General features: G+C 36.2%; 1 pseudogene; it reads left to right on the forward strand.

Moving 5' to 3' along the window:
* The first annotated feature begins 345 nt into the window (after window positions 1–345).
* LOC138103850 (long-chain fatty acid transport protein 6-like) lies at window positions 346–20,299 on the forward strand (annotated as a pseudogene).
* Window positions 20,300–20,374: the final 75 nt, after the last annotated feature.

Here is a 20,374-nt window from a genome sequence, read left to right on the forward strand (position 1 = left end):
CAGGGAGAAGCAATTGCCTCATGAGGATCTAGGGCAGGCCATGCCAGGTCCCTCCACTCCCAGCTGGGACAGAGGCCACTCACCTGGGGGACCAGCAGCTCCCAAGGCTCTTTCTCCTCCTGCAAGAGGCCAACCCACCAGCAGTACTGGAAGAATGCCCCAAACAATGATGAAAATGGAGCTGGGAGCTGGGGCAGCAACTGGGATATTTGCCAGCCCAGTCAATCAGAAGGCTCTCAGTAGTCTATCAAGGAAATTAAGTGGATGAAAAATACAGAATCTTAGTATTATTAACAATGCTATTTTGCTATCCCCATCTGTGCTTCCTCCCCCTTTTCCCGGTGCATGGCCTCTGCTTCCTTATGTGTTGCTGGCCCATATGGGATGAGTAGGGTGGGAGAAGGGTGAGGGGGTGCAGCCCCTGGCCAGGAGGAGCAAGATGTTAATGCTGATGGGTCCTTCTACATGTGCCAGGTACTATTTTGTTGTTCCCCCAAAGGCAAATGCTCCCCAGCTGCAGCCTTGCATCTCTGCAGCTGGTTCCTGGCAGATGTTCCCAGACAGAGGTCTTCAGCCTGTGCCTGCACTTCAGCCAGCACTATAGCCTGTGCCCCAGTGATTAGCACTCCAGTTCTGTCCTCATCCTCACCACACCTTCTGCTCCTGCATCCCAGGGCTCTGCTCTCCTACCAGCCTACATTGTTTGGAGCAAACTTGCTATAGCATCAACCAGATCCCTCCTACCCAGTCACAACTTGATGCTTCTCTCTGCACACCCCTAGGGCCATACCCTGCCAAGGCAGGAGCCCAGGAAGTTCAACAAGGGGGAGCACAAAGTCCTGCCCCTGAGGAAGGCCCTCCCCAGGCACCTTCAAGTGCAGGTTTCCAGCAGGAAACCAGCTTTGCAGACAAAGCCCTGAATTTCATGGCAGGCACCAAGTTGATCCTAAGCCAGCAATGTGTTCTTATCACTACTGGTGTCCTGGACTGCTTTAGGAGTTTTGCCAGCAGGATGAAGAAGCTGATCACAGTGCTTCACCTGGAGCACTGTGTTCGGTTCTGAGCTCTCCAGTACAAGAGAGCTGCACGTGCTGGACCAAGTCCAGCAAAGGGCCATGAATATCTCAGGGGACTGAAGCATCTGTCCTTGGGAGATAGGCTGAGTGAGCTGGGACTGTTTAACCTGGAGAATACAAGGCTCAGAGAGGATCTGATCAATGTGCAAAAAGCCCTGAACCTAAAAGGTCTTTAAAGGGATGCTGCAAAGAAGATGGAGACGCACTCTTTCCAGCAGTGTCCTGTGACAGGAGAAAGAATACTGAAGAGCAGATTGGACATGATCCTGGGTAAGTAGCTCTAGCTGTCTCTGCTGAACCAGACAACCCTGACAAGGTGAAATCCAGAGATCCCTTCCAAGGTCAACCTTTCTGTGATTCTGTGAGAGAATTTAAGTTACGTAAAGAATCTAGTCTAATAACTTCATTTTGGATATATTAAATAAGAAAGTAAGGAAAGTAGTACAATTCTTCTTTGTTTACACTTGTTAGTCATCTGCAGGACACATACTGGGATGTATGACACAAGTCCAGCAACTGCTACTAGGAAAATGACTGATATGTAGGACTGCTAGGAAAGACTCATAGCCATTATGCTACAGAATAAATGTTTTCTTTCTCTTCTGCTGATCTTGTAATTCTTTTTCAGCTGAAACTCTTCCATCTTCTTCACATTACTTTGTATTCCCACTGCTGTCCTTGTTTTCAATGATAAAACCTGACACCTTTAAAATAATTTATTCACAAGGGAACAAAAACTGTAACAAAGTAACACTACTTCTATTATTAGAAATAAACCAAATCTTCCCTCTGCTTGACCCTTACTCCAAGTTATTTTCTTCATGTTCTTTTTCTCTAACAGATCACTCATGTTTTCAGGCTATCTACTCCACAGTAATCTTCTTCCCTTTACAGTATATTTAATCTTTTTCTCCAGTCAGGATGATAGTCCCGTCTTTCCATAAAGTGCCACAGTACCATACAACCAGCTCAAAATTACATCCTCCAAATGGAGTAAATAAAATAAAATATTTAGTATGTGAATGGGACAAAGTCCATAATCTTAAATAATGCATTCTAATCTAATTAAATAATGTAAGTTATTATGTATTAAAAAAAAAAAGAGAAAAAAGGTAATAAAAGATAAAAGAAAAAAGGTAATAAAATAAAAAACGCCTACAGATTTTCTAATAACTGAATACCATAATTATGCCTCAGGAAACATTCATACATATATTTAAAAGATATTTCTTATTAAAAATTTTAAATACACAAACTGGAATCAGGCAATCTATGTGTGTTTAACAACCTTTTTAAAAGCTGTTTAGCTTGTACTTCTGAGTTTCAGAAGTTAGGAGGTTGGTCCATGTGATTTAAACTGTCAGTCAACAGTGTGTATGTGTTTTCATTAATGTAATCTTACCTACTTCCTCATCAAGTAGGCTGCCAGTGCCACATACTATAGTGTCCTTTTTCAGTATTTGCACTTTATAACAAGAATGTCCTCTGATATTTGTGTGACTAAACTTAAAAAATGTGTTAATCATAAAAGGCTTTTGTTCCTATTGGAGAGACCACATGATAATGTCAGCTGAATGTTACAGACGTTTGCTGTGTGCTGCATGTACTGTATTTAAGAGCATATAGAAGTATCACTAAGTTGCTTCTATTGCACTGAAACAGAAATTTCAACAGATTAGTCCTTTCCCTCAGTACAGCTCTGTCTTGCTGCTTATCATCCTGTTAAACATATAAACCAGCAGTGCATATTTGATTTCTTCATCTTTTAACAATTAACTCTCAATACAGCCAGCAAATACACTTTGTTCCAAAATGCAGTGTCCAATTCCCTTTCCCTCACATGCTTCAAGATAATTGCAAAGCAAGGAACTACAGAACTGGAGACCTACGACATCCAGGAGACAGAAGAGAGTCTTTCCTGTATGTCTAGGCATGCAGTCATGAGTGACACACTGTAGGTGTGGAGCTTCAAGAGAACATCTGCTTGGACAAAACGAACATTTTCAGGCAACCCGTGCAACCTTCCTACGAGTGATACAGAGAGGCAGAAAGGATCTAATTGAATACAGGACGTTAATCAAAGTACACAGAAAAAAAATGTTGGTAAGAAAACGTTTTCATTTATCATTCAGATGCTGGAAAAAGGGCTGGGTATAAACTCAGCTAAATTATAATGTCTGCCTTTCTTCTATAGATAATTTCTTATTGTTTACATAAAACAATGTCCACTGTATGCATCTGAAGTCAATTTAGAGATATCCCTTTGTTTGCTTGCATTAAAATTTTCTGAAGCTCTGCTTCAATAGAGAAATACCTCAGTCTATTCCTACTAATTATATAGTATGGCAAGTTTCAAAACTCAAATTGGTTAGATTGCTTTTAGCAAAGGTAGCAAGTTGTTTTACTGAAAAAGCTGGCAGATTACTTGGAAAACTGAATTTTTACCTTAACTTTTGGTAAATGTTTGGGCTCCCTGTATTTAGAAAAATTCTTCCTGTTTGTCATTATTTATGGGGTTGCCATTTCAGAAAATACTGAAGAGCAGTCCATTGTGTATTTTGATACCACTGATTAGCTCCTTCGGAATTTTATTTTAAGTTCAAGTTCTAAAGAGATAGTTAAGAATTCTTAATAAATACTTAAGAATACCAGTTTTCATTAAAAGGAAATGTTTTCAATCCTAGTGATTGCAGAGGAACAGCTGAAAAGAAAAAAAAAACGAACAAAGCAGACAAAGTAAGTAAACAAAGCATTTCCCTGGTTTCTGCACTGCAGCTGGCTGTAGGACTCAGAGAGACCTATGCTCTTTCTCAATAATCACTCTTTCCTAAAATTCACTTCTTCTCTATATAGTTCACATTTTTCCTTTAATTTTCTTTTTTATTCTGCTCCATAAACAGTATTTTGCTCAAAAAATTCTAAAACAAGGATTGGTGGGCCTTTCCAATCACATTCAAATGTGAAAAGGGTGAACCAAAACTAATCCTGACACAGCTCTGAGGACTAAATGTTTTTTCTTGTAGCCTATTATTCTTTCCTCTGTTTTATTCTACTTTGAGTTCCCACTTATACACCACTTATACACTATTTTTGACAATAGAAGTAATGTAAGAATGCAAAAAGAAAGCTAGGGCTGAACCTGGTCTAACATCATCATCCCTTTTTTTTATTTTCCGTTAAGATTATGTCTATGTGTTTATTGGTTCAGTTCATAAAATCTGACAATTTGACTTTGCCCAGAGCTAAACTTACTGTTTGAATTTTTAGTGAATCTTGCATGCTTGCGTGTGGCAAAGAAAGCTGAGTAAAGGTTTCCAAATCATAGACAAGGAGAATTTAATAGCCATGACACTCAGGATGTCTTCTGTTTCTGCTCTTGGCTATTAAACAATAACATTCTGAGAAAGGCAGAAGGTCAGCAAGGGAGCCCTCTGAGATGAAACACAGGGTCTTTAAATGGCACAGCTATTGTAAGACTAAACTTGCAGCTACTTACATTTTTTCTTAACATACAAAGATGAAATGATTGGCCTGATAGGTAACACAATGTAATTAAGAAGAATTGACAGATTTCAAGGTAGCTAAGAATGTCTCTTTACAAATTATAGACTTCAGAAAAGGATGGGTTTAAAATTTTTTGTTTAGAACATTAAAACATTGTGTATTACATGCTTTAACTTCATTTGTATGCTTATATGCAGCTAATGCCACGATGCTTTAATTTTTAAGCTGCTCTTTTACTGATACATTTCATATGCTTTGTGGTACGTACAAGACCTTGTTTTCTGCAAGAATTCCACCGAATTTTGCAAATACATTCACTGAATATTGTTAGAAATGTAATCAGCCTTGAGGAATATACTAAAAGTACAGCTTGTCAGTAAGATACATCTAAATTACAGAGTAGAGGCCACCCCATTTAGAAAAGCCTCTCAGATGGCTGAAGTGTTCCTGAATCCCAAATTGTCGCATAAGACGTTTCAAATATTTGTAGTAATCATGGCTGAAACTTTAAAAAGGAGATTGGTCACTGCTACATGTATTACACTGTAGGGATCTTGGATGATCTTCACAACTCCTCCTCTACAACCATTTGAAAATATGACAATTTATTTTTGCCTGAAATACATTATAGAAGTTAATAATTGTTATGCTACAAAGGTTATTTTCCAAACCTCAGTATGTGCTTGTGCATGATTTTGTTTTAGCCTGCAGGATGCTATTGTAAACAATGTAAATAATACAAATATTGCAGAGTTATTAATCACCATTTATTGCAAATGCCAGAAAATCCTATGGTAAAAACTGGATACTTCAGAAGATGCAGAAGTTTCACATTATGTTGCCTGAATTTGTGTATGTTCTTCAGACTGTTCAAACCTTTGGTCTCAAATGGTCTCAAATTCTATCATACCAAAACAACCAACTTAGGCAGCAAAGAAGAACATTTGGTGCATCTTAACAGATGCATCATATGTAACATACTTTCATATTATACATATGATAGTATATGCTTGATCTGTGTGTTTCCGTCTTTTTTTTGGGATTTGTCATGGTACATTTTTTACATGGTAAAAAATCTAGACATAATTTTGTTTACAAGTTAAAAATCCTGCACAATCCTTTTTTACTCTTAACTCCCTTTTTCTTTTTTGTACTCTTGCTGTTCTTTTTGTTCTAGTAAACACCAATAAGGCATTTTTAACAGTTCTTAAATTAATTGGTGGAATAGTAATTAGCTTATTGACTTCCAGTCTCTGTCTTAAAACTCGGTTTTAATTATTATAATGTACGTATTTTATATGTCTGAGATCACTAAATCTTACTATTGCCCCCCTCCAAGCATGCTATGCATGTGGCTTTAGACGATTGCCAGAGGAATAGTGGTGTTGTGTGTCTCTCTGAAGATCTTTCTTCCCTATTTCTGGGAAGATCTAGTCTACTTCTTCAGGCGGATGAGGTCGAAGGCAACAGTAAAAAAGTGGGCAAGAAATGGAATTCTCTCCGTAACTGACCTGTTCATGCAGAGAGTGGAAAAAATTCCCCACAAGCCATTCCTTATCTATGAAGGGACAGAGTACACTTACCAGGATGCGGACAGGAGGAGTTACAGGGTAGCACAGGTCTTCCTACACTACAGGAATTTGGAAAAAGATGACACTGTGGCCCTGCTGATGAGTAACGGACCTGACTTCATCCATGTCTGGTTTGGGCTGGCCAAGCTGGGCTTCATTGTGGCCTTTCTCAACATCAATATCCACTCAAGATCTCTCCTACACTGTATTAATACATGTGCAGAAAAAGCTCTGGTCATAGGAGAAGGTAAGTTCTGTGTTGTATTTCACGTACTGCTCACTTTCTACTGTTTCCTGGTTTTATCAAAAATAGCAGATTGGAGCCCTTCCAAGCTGCAAGCTCTTTATATATACACACACTTAAAAGGAGGGAAGAAAAGGAGAGGAAAATGGAGGGAAAGAGATAGTGTTGTCTAAAAGGGAGAGAAAAGAGATCATGTTTAAATTTCAAGGGTATAAGCACAAAATAAGCCCCATGCAATTAATTAGTAGAATAAAAAGCTTTAATCTGAAACTCTCCAAGTACTGGACAAGATACGAGCAGCAATAATCATGCATCATCTAGAAAACAGCCTTGGGAGATACTTCAGCACAGTTTCATTTCCATTTCTATTTATTGATTTATGTAGCTTATGTAAAACTTAATGACTACAGGAAGACACAGATTCCCTTTATAGTCATGATTTCCTTCAGCTCAAAATTTCTACATTAAAATTTATGTTACTTTATAACTACTTTAAAATAGTGATCCCAAGGTAGCATTGCTTGGAGCAAAGATTACAGCATGACAAGCTGCAGTTTTGTCCCTGTTCATGGTGTATTATGCAAATTATTTCACGTTCTACTCCTGTTTTCTCATCTTTTGGCAATACTACCGTATTTCCACATGAACTTGTAAGGGTTTATTATTTGGTACGTGCACCAAGCGTTAAAACGTGTAATAATATAGTGATTAAATTAAATCCTATGTATTAGCATCACAAACTAAGTTCATTGTGTTTTACCAATTACAATTAAAGCCACATGAGAAATATAGGGATATTAAACATCATGATGTATTTTTCACTGTACAGTACACAGGTTAGCCCTCCTTTGGCTGCAGTAGGTTTATACAGTGGTATGATATATAATTTCAATGCTGGTAATCAGGTCTGTACCTGTACTTATTTTAATAATTAGTATGGGGTTTCTTCTTTGGTTTTGGTTTTGGTTTTGGTTTTTAACTTGGCAGACTTTTTGGGATCAACAGAATAAGAATTTATTTTGAATCTGGAAAATAATGTTGCTTTCTGGCTGATGAGCACCAGTTCTCCTTTCCAGCATGTTCACACTCTACCAGACAAACTAGACAAGGTGCCTGATAACCCAGTTCCATCTCATCTTAGAGCTGTTACTGACACAAGAAACACAGCTATGTATATCTTCACATTGGGAAGTACAGGTGAGGATATGCACTAAAAAAGTACAGCTGCAACTCTGAAAATTAAGGCAGGATAAATTTAGCAACAAGACACAAAGACAGAACTTGAATTTCTAAATCAAGACAGGAAGGAATTAATTTATTTAGAAGCACAGTACACTTTAAACTGTTTTTTTGCCGTGACATAACAAGGGTATAATTCAAGTTACCAAACTTTTACATAGATACTCCATGGCTGAAATTAATTTCTTGAATATAAAGCAAATAAAGTCAGTTTCTAAGAGTTGCTCTGAAAGGAAGAACAGTGGAACTTGCACTTTTGATTCTGATAATGGGAGTTATTTATGTAGTGGAAGAAAAGGGAAATCCATCCACTAGTCAATCCAAACAACTTTGGAAGTTATTTCTATTGCAAATAGAAGCTGAGAGACAGAGTGGCTCTTCAGAAGTTTTCCCATTTCTTGCTCTTCTGGCTTTCTGGAACCTATGTGCAGAGTTGGTCTGCACATGCCTATGGAAGGGCATGGACGTCATCCCCTGGACAAAACAGACATGGCAGTGAGGTGGAACTACATTATCTTTAAGGTCTGTTCCAACCCTAACCACTCTGTAATTCTATGACTGAATAGCTTTACAGGCAAAGAGAGTGAAGGAGCTGAGAGACCAAGGAGATATACTCCTTAGATATACTCATGAGGTAAACAGTGAAGGATAGGACAAAGACTCAGAAGAAAAGACAATTCTCCCTGTACGTTCCCAACATAATTCCACTTACAGCAAAATTATTAATGCATGCAGTACATTTATAGGTATTTGCTCTTTCCCTTTGACAGGCTTCCCAAAAGATGCTATCATCACTCATCTAAGAGCTCTTGTTGCCTCCACAGCATTTGCTCAGTGTGGTGCTGTTTCTCAGGGTGTTGTGTATGTCACTCTTCCTTTGTACCACATCAGTGCTTCTCTTCTTGGCATCAGTGGATGCATTCAGTTAGGTAATATTTGCCTTCTCATGAAGTTTCATTAACTTGACAAGGTAGTAACATGTTCATATTTGGTGAATAACTGCTTGGTAACTCAAATATTACATTTACCAAAAAGCTTTTGTAATATTATAATTTTTATCACCTCTCCCATTTGCAGACAATACCTAAGGTATGCACATCGTTTTTGAAGCTTAGAACAGACACCAATTGTATAAATCCAACAGAAAGTGACTTCTGGTCTGTGTATTGTTAGCACCACTGCACATGTTCTGTAGGTTTAACCTGAAATCATTTTTGTATCCTATGCCAAAAGTCTGTAAGGGCATTCACACAGGCATCTGAGGCTTGATTTTTAGCATCAGAAGGTATAAATGCATTGTGGAAGCCTAACCTTCAGAATGACAGTTGAATCATGATCAGCTTCGAAAAAAGTAAAATGTCACCAAACAGTGACAAGATGAAGTCTGAAAATACTTATTAAATCACAACTCACTCAATGACAGTGGGAAAGCTTGGTTAATTTTTTAAATTTTATACTTGGGAGTTAGGATGTTATCGAAGAGAGGTGACAAGAAGTATTGCTACCTACCTCAGAAAACATCATGTACAAGCACAAAGTTCAAACGATCTCCAACTGCATTGGTCAGAGATTGACACAAGGACTAGCAACAAGGGAACATCTGAAAGAATTCTCTAGCTGGTTTGAACAGAGTCTTATTATTGCTGGTCTGGATGTAGGAGAGGGATCAAAGACAAAAAGTATTAAAGGGCACAAGACAGGATAACTGTTGGCCAGAGCACAAGCCTGTACGAACATTTTATCAGTAGTCCACGGATCAAGAAACTGCAAAGGAATAATTAGCTAGGCCAAACTAGTTGTGTTAAAGGTTTCTCCTGCAGGAAAAAGCAGCAAGAAGTTTCTTTTCTTGACTCAGTAACAAAAATTTAACAGAGAAGAAATAGGTGTGTAACTGGCAACTGGTAAGATGGAAAAACAGAGATGGCTGAGATGAGTTGAGGAAGTTGAGGTTGCTAACAGAAGAGCATCAGGAGTTCTGTCAAGATCACATATCTTACTAGAGTACGACCACATAGAACATATAACCAGATGTTACATACATATATAACATGTAACTTCTACATATAACCTCTACTGCACCACACAGGCGGTACACAGTGAAAGAAACTTTTCTTCTACAGTGAAAGAAACCCATGCAGGCTAATAGGTCTGGTGTAGCTCAGGACTGGGGCTGAACACAAGGGACCTGTTGGAGTATGCTCTACATCATACACAGGGTGTCAGTCCTTCCCTCCTTTCACTGAGCATGCCCAGGTCTCACAAACTGAGAAGGAACATGGATTTGGAAACTAGGAGGCACTCAGGGATTTCTTGATGTGGACAGAGACTCTGTGACTAACTATGTCTACTGCAAGCTAATCAGCCTCATGTACCTATCAGAACTAAATTTTAAGCATGGTACCCCACAGAAGGTAAGAAAATAATGAGAAAGTATGTCAAAGAATGCTTTTAAAGAGGATCATGTAACTTTCAAATAAAGATATTTAAAATTCAAGGTAATTCAGGGAAAGGCTGCAGATTGTTGTACCAGGCATGAACCAAAGTAAGCATAAGAGTCTCTCCTATTCCTTGTAATCTCTCAGGCTCTGGAGTTTTACTTCAAGTCTTACAGCATCACAACATATATTGGGAAAAAACCAAAGTCCATCATTTCACCCTGAAGACAAAGTGCTGAAGAAGGGACAATATTACACATGAAGGAAGCCTCCCAGTCAGCCTCCCAGATGGTTTATAATTGGGTAGGATTACATAGATGTGATCAAAACATTTACTCCTTCAGATCTACCATTAAGATTGCAAAAGAAAACACATCCTATTAGGCAGAAGCAGGGAATACCAAACTCCTGCTTGACTCCTGTGTTTAACAAGTGAAGTTTAGTCTGCATTACAGTCGATCCTATTCTGGGAAACACTTAATCTGCCATAAAAACACAGTTCTGGATCAAATGAAGTTGTCTGTTAATACATAGTTCACAAAACAATTTTGTGTAACCATTTTTGAAAGTCAAAAATTTGAAACACTGACTTTGCTAAAACATTTTAGTACAATTACAAGGCAAAGTTCCATTTTGAAATCACCTTAATATTATTTAGACATCAAATACATTTTAACAGTTTTAAAGATTAGAGTAACACTGCAACAAAACCAAAATGCACTTATTTCGTTTGAAGAAACTATTCCTGTTGACCTGAAATAAGTTTATTTTCTGCTGACATTCAGCCATAACAGTAACTTATTACTCGATCCCAACTAAACTTCCAAAACAGTGAGGACTTTTCAGAGTCTTATAGACAGGGTGCTGAGCAGTGTCCTCCCATGCAGAAAGCGTTTATGTAAGTAAAATTTTGAATAGTTTACCACAATAATTACATAATTGACATGTAACAGTGACACACTAGCAACTACATTTTGACTGAAGATTTTACTATCATCTTTTCTGAATCTGGATTTGAGATTAAAATTTAACCTAATCATATGAGATATTGTAAGCAGCTTTGAGTTATTCTTCTGCTTTTTCAGGTTCCTTAAGGACATGGCAGATGCGCAAAATTTTCTACCAACTATCATTACAAAAATAATTGGCTATTGTGTGTCACAAGTGTTTTCTAAGACATCATTTTGATGATACAGGAAAATTTCTTTCTTTGGAGGGAAAGGAACTTCCATTCTATGGGAAATGGCACTTTGTTAAAACCTATTTATTTACAGCTAAATTCTTTTAAACTTTGTAATACACATCCTAGTTACAGAATTCATAAGTGAAAATTCAAAGAACTACAGAAATAAAATTTTCACCCTGCAAAAACCCCTCAACCTCAGACCAACATTTCTTTTGCTTTTCTGTTTGACTTTAAAAAAAACTCCCAGAAACATTCTGTGAAGTATTTTAGTCAAGGTGGAACTTCATAAACAAAAATTGTTCTGCTATAAAATATTAGATCAATTTTAGGCATTTAGACCCACTTCTCTCAGGTACAGAATATTTCTTTTTCTTTGTTCACAGAAAGAAGAGGACAGAATTAATGAAGTACGCATTGCTCTAGGAAATGGTATCAGACCTTCTGTATAGAAAGAATTTCTGATGAGGTTTGGCTCAATTAAAATATTAGAATTCTATGGGTCCACAGAAGGAAGTCTTGGTTTCCTGACTTACAAATCAAATCAACCAACCAATCAACCAATTAACCACACAGTAATTAAAAAAAAATTAAAAGGCATGGGAAAGGCAGAAATTATAAAGAACAGGAAAGTGTACAAGGAAGAAACTGCTTCCTTCTTTCCAGATACAGCAAAATTTGGTTCATGAAAACAGAAACCTTATCCTTAGCCCCTTCCTTGACTCTATTCTCTGTACATATATATTGAAGCCACAATAAATACACACAATGAGTACACAGAAGTTTATGTATCCAATTTTTTCCCTGGAATATATTTAAAAAATAAAACCAGACTCACTGTGTAGCACTGAATATCCACAGGACTGATTAATGATGATTTTTGTTAATGTTTACTGAAAACCCCTATATATTAAATGGTGAGAAGAGAAACCAGTTTTTATTTGACTTTTGGTATGAATCAGGAGATATTCCAAAGCAAACTTACACAAATTTTCTCTTTGACTGCATCTCCACTCATTAAAACTAGTGTCACACTTTCTTTGAAATAAGATTAACAAAACAAAAACACCCCAAAATTCTCAGCAAATAAAGGAAAAAAAATATTAATCTCAAAATACTTGAGCTATAAATTTACATATACAACCACTGTTGAAACGCTCAGTGTTTCTACCATAAAAACGCCCCGACAGTCTCAAATGCTTTTCCAATTTGTACAGTTTCTGTGAATGATGAACATTATACTACAATGAAATACTGTTCTAACAATACTAAAGATTCAGATCAGTTAAGATCAAGACCAGGTTAATGACTTCCAAATGATTTCTGCTTTTAATCTGAGATGCCAAAAATACCTTGGCACGACCATAATAACAAGTCTGCAAGACTTTCAATCTTCCAGCAATCTTAAGAGTGTGGATGGAGGATTGAGGCAGGAAAGACTAATTAAAGTCCTTAAGTTCTAAGTTTCCACTTGGATCTGTCTGGAGTAATTTTTGAGATGTCTGCAAATTTATTTTGGATTTTTTGTCGGAGTATCATCTTAATATGCATTCCAGTGATATTAAGCCTCTACTTAGAAATGGATGGTAGTTTTAAACAAAAACTGGCAATTGGATCAAATACATTGTTTTACTATCCTTCATATAAATTATTTGAATCTGCCCATACTCTAAGACAATGGACTCCTTTATATCAATAAAGGAGATGAACATTTATCTGTATATGTATCCTTAGTGTTGCTTATCATGATATAAACACTTTCTGACAATTGCATCTCGGAATATTGTCCGTTTATTTCAGGCTGTCTCAAGTTTTCAAAAGTCAATAGGGACTTTTCATTAACACAGAGCAATTTTTATCAAAGCTAGAAAGTGAGTAAGAAAGTGATGTTTTTAAGTATGCATATGTGCTTTTTTTTAAAAGTTTCTACATTCTTTTGAGCTGTTGAAATATGATGTCTGGAAACAAGAACTTGTAAAAGATGAAAATGGAAGGTGTAAGAAAGCACCCATAGGTAAGGAAAAATATTAGTTATCTATTAACTAACAGATAACTCAGTTTAGATGTGTGCAACAGATTTTTGACATACACCTAGAACTTGAAAATGACACTGGAAAATGGATCCAAACAGGGATCTGTTGCTAATACATGCAATAATATATCCAAATATTTACAAAGTAACCTGAACTAGAAAATTACAGTAGTATAAGAACATTATTAATATTCTGGGCCCATAATATTTTTATTCTCACTTGAGAAAAACTTCTTCCTATTCCTGGACAAATCAGATTTTTTAGCGTTTATTAAAAAAAAAAAAAAAAGGATACAGGGATGCAGTAATTCCCAGATATGTTGTGCTCTGAGGTCAGACATTTAAAGATGCTTTCTAAGCTTCAGTTTTAAAATTCTGATGAAGAACAGTACAGTTTCAAATTATGGATCATATTTTTATATATAGTGACAAAACCAGATTTATCTATTTAATACTTAGAGTTGCACAGACTTTCCAAACTCCTACTTAAAATGGAATACTCCACCTCAAAGAGCTGAAGCTCCCAGATTGAAAATAGGATAGCCTCCTAGCTGAGAATATCTTTGAGAAAAATCCTGAAAACTGAGTCTCACAAAAGACATTAAATATCCATGTGCTTGTCTACCCATGTGTGAATCCATCGCTGTCAAAGTTAGCAGTTCTGGGGAAAAAAGTCTTTAATATCACTAGTTTTAGTATGTAGATTTAATTATCATTGAGATTAAAATTCCTGAAGGTAAAAGAGAGGCTTGCACAGATGACCTAAATTACACTAGGTCGTGATAATGTCAGATCTCAATGACAATACAGTAGTGCTGGTCATCTGGAAATCAGAAATTACTATTGCTTATCTTTGATAACAACATAACATAACATATATAACATGTAACATGTATCATGTAACATGTAACATGTAACATGTAACATGTAACGTAACGTAACATAACATTACTCCAGTAGTAGTACTGGAAACAAAAGTACTAATCTTCTATTATTTCTGATAATACATGATTTGATGATAGTATCCAAACAAAGAAAAAGGGTTTTTTTCTTGAAAAGAGCTTGCTTCCTCACTACTGTTACATTAGAAACTGGACAAAAAACTTATTGGTTTCTCAGTGAAATCGATGAAATTCCCAGTTTCATGACACAACTAGAAAAATTTTGCAGTTTTTTACATATATTTCTTAGATAACTCTGAAGCTGTCACTTGATGCAATGTGAGACAGTAATGACAGTAAATTCACAAACTGGACTAGACAATCCTCCTGTAAATTTGACTTGGGGTTAGAGAAACTCCTTTTTAAATTCAACATCTTTGTTTGGTTATTCTTTTGTTATAAATCATGCATCATATTTGCAGCAATGCCAGCTCCTCTTCTGAAAGGTAGTATGAGCTTTCATTCAATTTTCCATATAGAGTGTTCAAAACAAGGGGATTTAATTTAAGAGGCAGAAACACAGCTATGAAGAAAAATCATTTGTTTGAAAACATCTCTTTACATCTGCTGAAGGAATAAAATAAAAGTCTTTTGAAGATGGAATTATCTTTAAACCTCAGAAACACACTGAGAAAAAGCCAGTACTTATCACAGATACAGAATAATAAAAAGTCATGTTTAAAGGGTATTCTGAATGAATGGAAGTCAATGGAAGTTTTGCCCTTGTTATAAATAGGACTTAGACAGCCAGCAACAAGGACTGATGCCCACTAGGGATATGCTTCAGACTCCTGGGACTCCTTGGTGGTTGGGGGGCAGACACATTGTGGCTTACAACTTGTGTTGTCACACCAGCACACCACTGCTAGGGCAGTAGCAACCCAGCAATCCAGCTTTTTGGAAGAGAAAGAAGCGAAATTATGTTCCCTTTTCGACTCACCTGTTTCTTCTTTTCAGGGAATAGCTAAGGAAATGTAGCAATAAGACGAATAAAACAGATGTGGCTTTCCAAAGGATTTTTAATATGATAATTTATGCTCTTAATAGCTTACTCTATATATGCTTCTTTGCATGGCCTTTTCAAGGCCTGCAGGTAAACCCGGACTTTTAGTTGTTCAAGTTACTGAGGATGCCCCATTTTCTTGATACGTTGGAAATAAAGAAGCCTCAGAGAAGGAACTCCTGTGTAATGTGTTTGTGGAAGGAGATGTGTATCTTGACACAGGAGACCTCCTAGTGATGGATGAGGATGGGTTCCTCTACTTCACTGACCGGGCGGGAGACACTTTCAGGTATAGCACAAAGTTAAGACTAAATCCAGGGAGCTTGGAAGAAATCACACATACACAGGACTGGATGATACTGGTCAGACTCAAACCTGATGAATGTCAATTTTGTTTAAACAAATGCACTAAGGATAGGAATCAAGCCCAACAAAGTTTACTCCAACATAATAGAATTTTTCAAATTTGGCACTTCTTATATTGCTGGGATCTCAAATGAGATGGCACTAAACCATAAAGGGGTTTGTCTGTCTATCTACATTCTTCAGTTCAGAATAATGGTAGCCCACATTAAAAGTAGTCTTCCATCACATATAGAAGAAAAATGTGTACGTTAACATTTATATTAATATAAGAAATATTTTCAACAGGTGGAAAGGAGAAAATGTTGCCACTTTAGAAGTTGCAGAGATCATTAGTATGATGGATTTTGTCCACGAAGTTAACACTACGGTGTAAGTGTAAAAAGTAAGACATTCCCATAGTTTGAGAATATAAAATGAAAATAGTAATTTCCTACTGTAACTTTTCTGCTCTTGCAACTGATTGCACAAATACATGTAAGGATATAAATAGCTTCAGCTTGGCAATTCAGGCCTTTCTACATGTTATGAAATTTCAGTTCAAATAAAATGCTGTATTTAACAAACATGACATGCTGAAATTTTGTAATGAATGGAAGAAACATTGGGATAAATTAAAATTTGTAGCACAGAAGTGAGAAATACAAAGTTATCAACAACACAAGACTTTTCTTAGACTACAGGCTTTAATCTAAAAAATGGTAAAACAGGGTATATTAAAAATGACATGCGTGAAACCATTATCTTATGAGTACCATCCAAGAACATACATATTTTTCATAATTGGAATGTTCTCAATCATATATGATGCTTCATAAAAATATACAATACCATGCTGAAAAGCTGTAGGCAACTAAATTACAAGATGAGGTAGAAAATTTCTCAGAAGATGGCATCCATGGAAGGAATAGGTTGAGGAAGACCAACTTTTGGTGGTGCTAACTATTAATTGTTTCCCTTGAAGGCAAAAAAAGGGCAAATGAAGTCTAGTACTAAAAGAAACCATCCACATGAAGAAGAAGCTCTCAAGAGACAGCACTGACAGATGGGAAACACAATGTGTTCAAAGAAAGAGGATACATGAAAATAAAAGGCCGTCATCTGAATGGTTGATCAGCAGGTGGCAGTCATGCAGTGCATGCAAATAAAACTGTAGCCTAATGTTCAAAGCATCTCTCATCATCTACAGTTGGAGCTGACAGGAACTCTTTGAGAGGGTTATTGCTACCTCAGGCAGTAAATTGCACATTAGAAAAATGCCTCAAGAATCACATCAATTTTTGGTCATGGTGTCAATAAAATCTAGATGGCACAGTCTTTCATATTTCTATATTGACCTGAGTCTCAAATATTGCCAAAACAAACTTTACAGCATATCACCAGTTCGGTAACTGCAGATTCATTTTCAGGAACAGGAATACCCATATTTTTTCTTTCCTGTTTAGGCACACCTCAAGGCTGCTCTTTTTTTCTGAGCAGATTTAACTGTGGCAGCTGATTTCTTCCAACTCAGATATTTTCTCCACTTAGAATTTTCACTTGTGTGAAATAGAATGCAGGAACAATGTCTGTTACATATTTTTGCAAAGGGTTTTGTTTCTGCTTGCACGTCAAACACTGTTTGATGCCTGTAATTTACTAGGACCCACTTACCCTTTTTGTCACAAATTTGTCTGTGGAATAGATTGCAAAGCACTCAGCACTGCTTATACAGTGTATAATAGGCACTTGACTTCATACAAAACAAGTACAGTCTTATACATGTCAGTGTCCATCTATTGCATTAATCTTTGTATAAGTGCATTCAGGTTTTTTTTAATTAATGGTCGCTCTGATTTAATTTGGCCGCTATGTTACCAGTGCAGGTAGGAATAAAACCTAGCAGGCAGCTTCCAGATACAGAGAATTCCTAATAAAAAGGCATCATCGGTGACATTTTTTAACTGAATAAATGCACTGAAAGTAACTTTTAAAGTCTTCCCATACCATGTATGCTAAATAAAATATCATGTACCTTATAAATAAAATATCATATACTTTATAGTCAGTGATGTCTGAGAAAACAGGATGGATAATTCACACTATCAATTTATTTTTCTGACTGATACTAAATCCCCCCAAATGTCATAAAACATTCACATTCACATTCTTGTCATACTGCTTTTCCAAATTTTTTAGATTATGAAGGAAGAACAGGGATGGCAGCTATTGTGCTTAAACGTCACCACACCTTTAATGCAGAAAGACTTTATAAGCATGTTGTGGACTTTTTCCAAGTTATGCCAAATCACACTTTGTGAGAATCATGGTAGGACAATCAGTTGTCTCCCACTCGTATTTATCGTCTGTCTGACTTGAAAATTGGTCTCTGCAATCATGTAATGCAGAATGCATTTTACAAACTGTTTCAATAATTGAAAACAAAAGGTAATACTAGTCTAAATTGCTGTTTGTATTATTGTGATTATGATGAATTTTACCACATATATGATTAAACTACTATTTTGCTATAAGGATCTATCCATACCTAAGAATCCTAGATGTGATTAATAACTTGGCTGTTGGATTTTGCTTCAAAGTTCTTCATCTTTAACTAGTATTTACTTCCAGTCAATAAAAGACTAAGCAAACACATATAGTATTACACACAGTAGTTTCTTCCTATAAGAGGGTGATCCATTTCAAACCTTTTCCTGATGTGGTTGTTCTTGAAGTGATTATTATTCACTGTTACTGACAAGGCACCAAAGAAATACCAAGTTATTTGCAATAGATAGTAGGATAAATGTTTTATAGAGATGATTTCCTAATATGAGAATTAAAATGCACCCGCATGTTTTAAAGTACAAAAGCAGAACTAGGATATAATTCTTCTTTAATGTCTGCTTTAAAAGTGCAAGGATTACACCCCTTGTGAACTCCCCACAGGATGATCTGTAGGCAGGAGAGAATGGACTGCAAAGAGCAGGAAAGGGCTCCACATTACATCCTCTGAAAGCTTGTAGCTCACAGTTTTGTACTGTTAAGGGATGATGAGAGGCATTTGGCAGTTTTGCCCCTCCTTAAATATTGACAAATTGTCTAAAAGGCACAAATTTAAGAATTTTAAAGATTGATAAAACGTTTTTTTCCCCCAACAGATTAATATACTAAGTAAATGTACCTTCACATGCAGTAAGCATAGGTTATACTATCTATGGTGCTTCAGGACACAAGTGGCCTCTTCTGGGAAAAGCTTTTGGAACAGATCTGTCTTTACAGTTCCACTAGATTGAGAAAATCTGTAAAGAGTTCTAAGGTTTATATATGGCAAACCGATTAAACCTGTTTGCATTTATGTGCTCTCTGACTAAAGCTTTCTTTAGGTAATTGAGGAGGAGCCGAAGTAATCAAAGTTACTAGCAGTAATAATTAATTAATACTTACACATGTGCAGATTTTTATTAAAGGAGATAAATTTCATTTTATTTTAAAAAAATCAAAATGAGAAAAAAATATTGTTACTTCATAAAACATCTTAGGGGAGTATAACAGGAAAAATGCTGAACTCAGAATTTTCTGCTTGGAAGAAAATAAATTCCATTCCCTAGGTCCTGAGAAAGAAGTTACCCTGATCAAGAGTGACAAACAAATGCATGAAATTCTCATGCAAAATTGGATTAAAAACAAAATCAATCTTGAAAATTGTTCAGCAGTCTGTATGTAGGTTTTTTCTAATATGACTTGCAACTATGGTTGACTGGTTTTGTAAAAATCAGACAGACTGAGAGCTGTTCTCAACATCTCTGACTTGACTCTAAAAGAACAGCAGGGGCCCAGGGACAAGGATGCAAAGAACCAGGGAACTCTGTGGCTCTGTTATGTGTTCCACCTGAGTTGTTCTGACTTCCTTTCAACAAGAATAAAAAGTTGTTCCTTTCAGTGTGGGAACTAGAAGAAAATTTTCACTGCATTGAAAACACCATATAGGTAATAACAATACTTTAGAACAGTCTGTTTTAAGCTTTTCTCTTAATGTAAATAATATTTGAAAGGAGATTAATTTATATACCACTTCTGCTCTTATATGCCAACTATTGTGTGAGGAACAACTTGCTCATGAATTGGCATTTGAATAACTGCTGTACAGCAACTACTTACACAGACAAGTAAGACAAGAAGGCATTTAACATTGTCGGGATTAATGTTTTAAATTAAGTTTAGCAGTAGGAAATCAGAAGAGAGCCAGTACCACAAAATCAGTCAGCTCTCTGCAGAGCATCACCAAGTGTTCTGTACTCCACTGATTTTGTGGTGAACTGCCCTAAGGAAAGTTAGAAGAAAATGCATATTTTGAAACAGAAACTTGCCATCTTGTGTGTTGCTTTATTAGGCAAATAAATAAGAAATAAAATATTCATTTACATATTGATTTCACTGCACCTATGAATCAGATAATTCTGCTTAACTAAAGAAATGATATATTAAAATTGTATGATCTGTTTTATTCAGTAAACACATCTTATTTTCACCAATATAGGCTGAAATGGAATATTGCACCTTACTTGAATTATTTCTTTTATAGGATATTATGCAAATTACTGCAATTTTCAAGCATCAGAAAATGCACCTGACAAATGCAGGATTTAATCCAGAAATTATATCTGAACCTCTGTATTTCATGTATGAACCTGCACATTCCTATACGCCTTTGACAAGAGATATATAGCAGAAGGTGGTTTCTGGTGAAATATGTTTATAAAACATAGAAATAAAATTACTCTATAATACAGAAAATTTTAGA

The sequence above is a fragment of the Aphelocoma coerulescens genome, assembly GCF_041296385.1.
Source record: "Aphelocoma coerulescens isolate FSJ_1873_10779 chromosome Z unlocalized genomic scaffold, UR_Acoe_1.0 ChrZ, whole genome shotgun sequence".
NCBI lineage: Eukaryota > Metazoa > Chordata > Aves > Passeriformes > Corvidae > Aphelocoma > Aphelocoma coerulescens.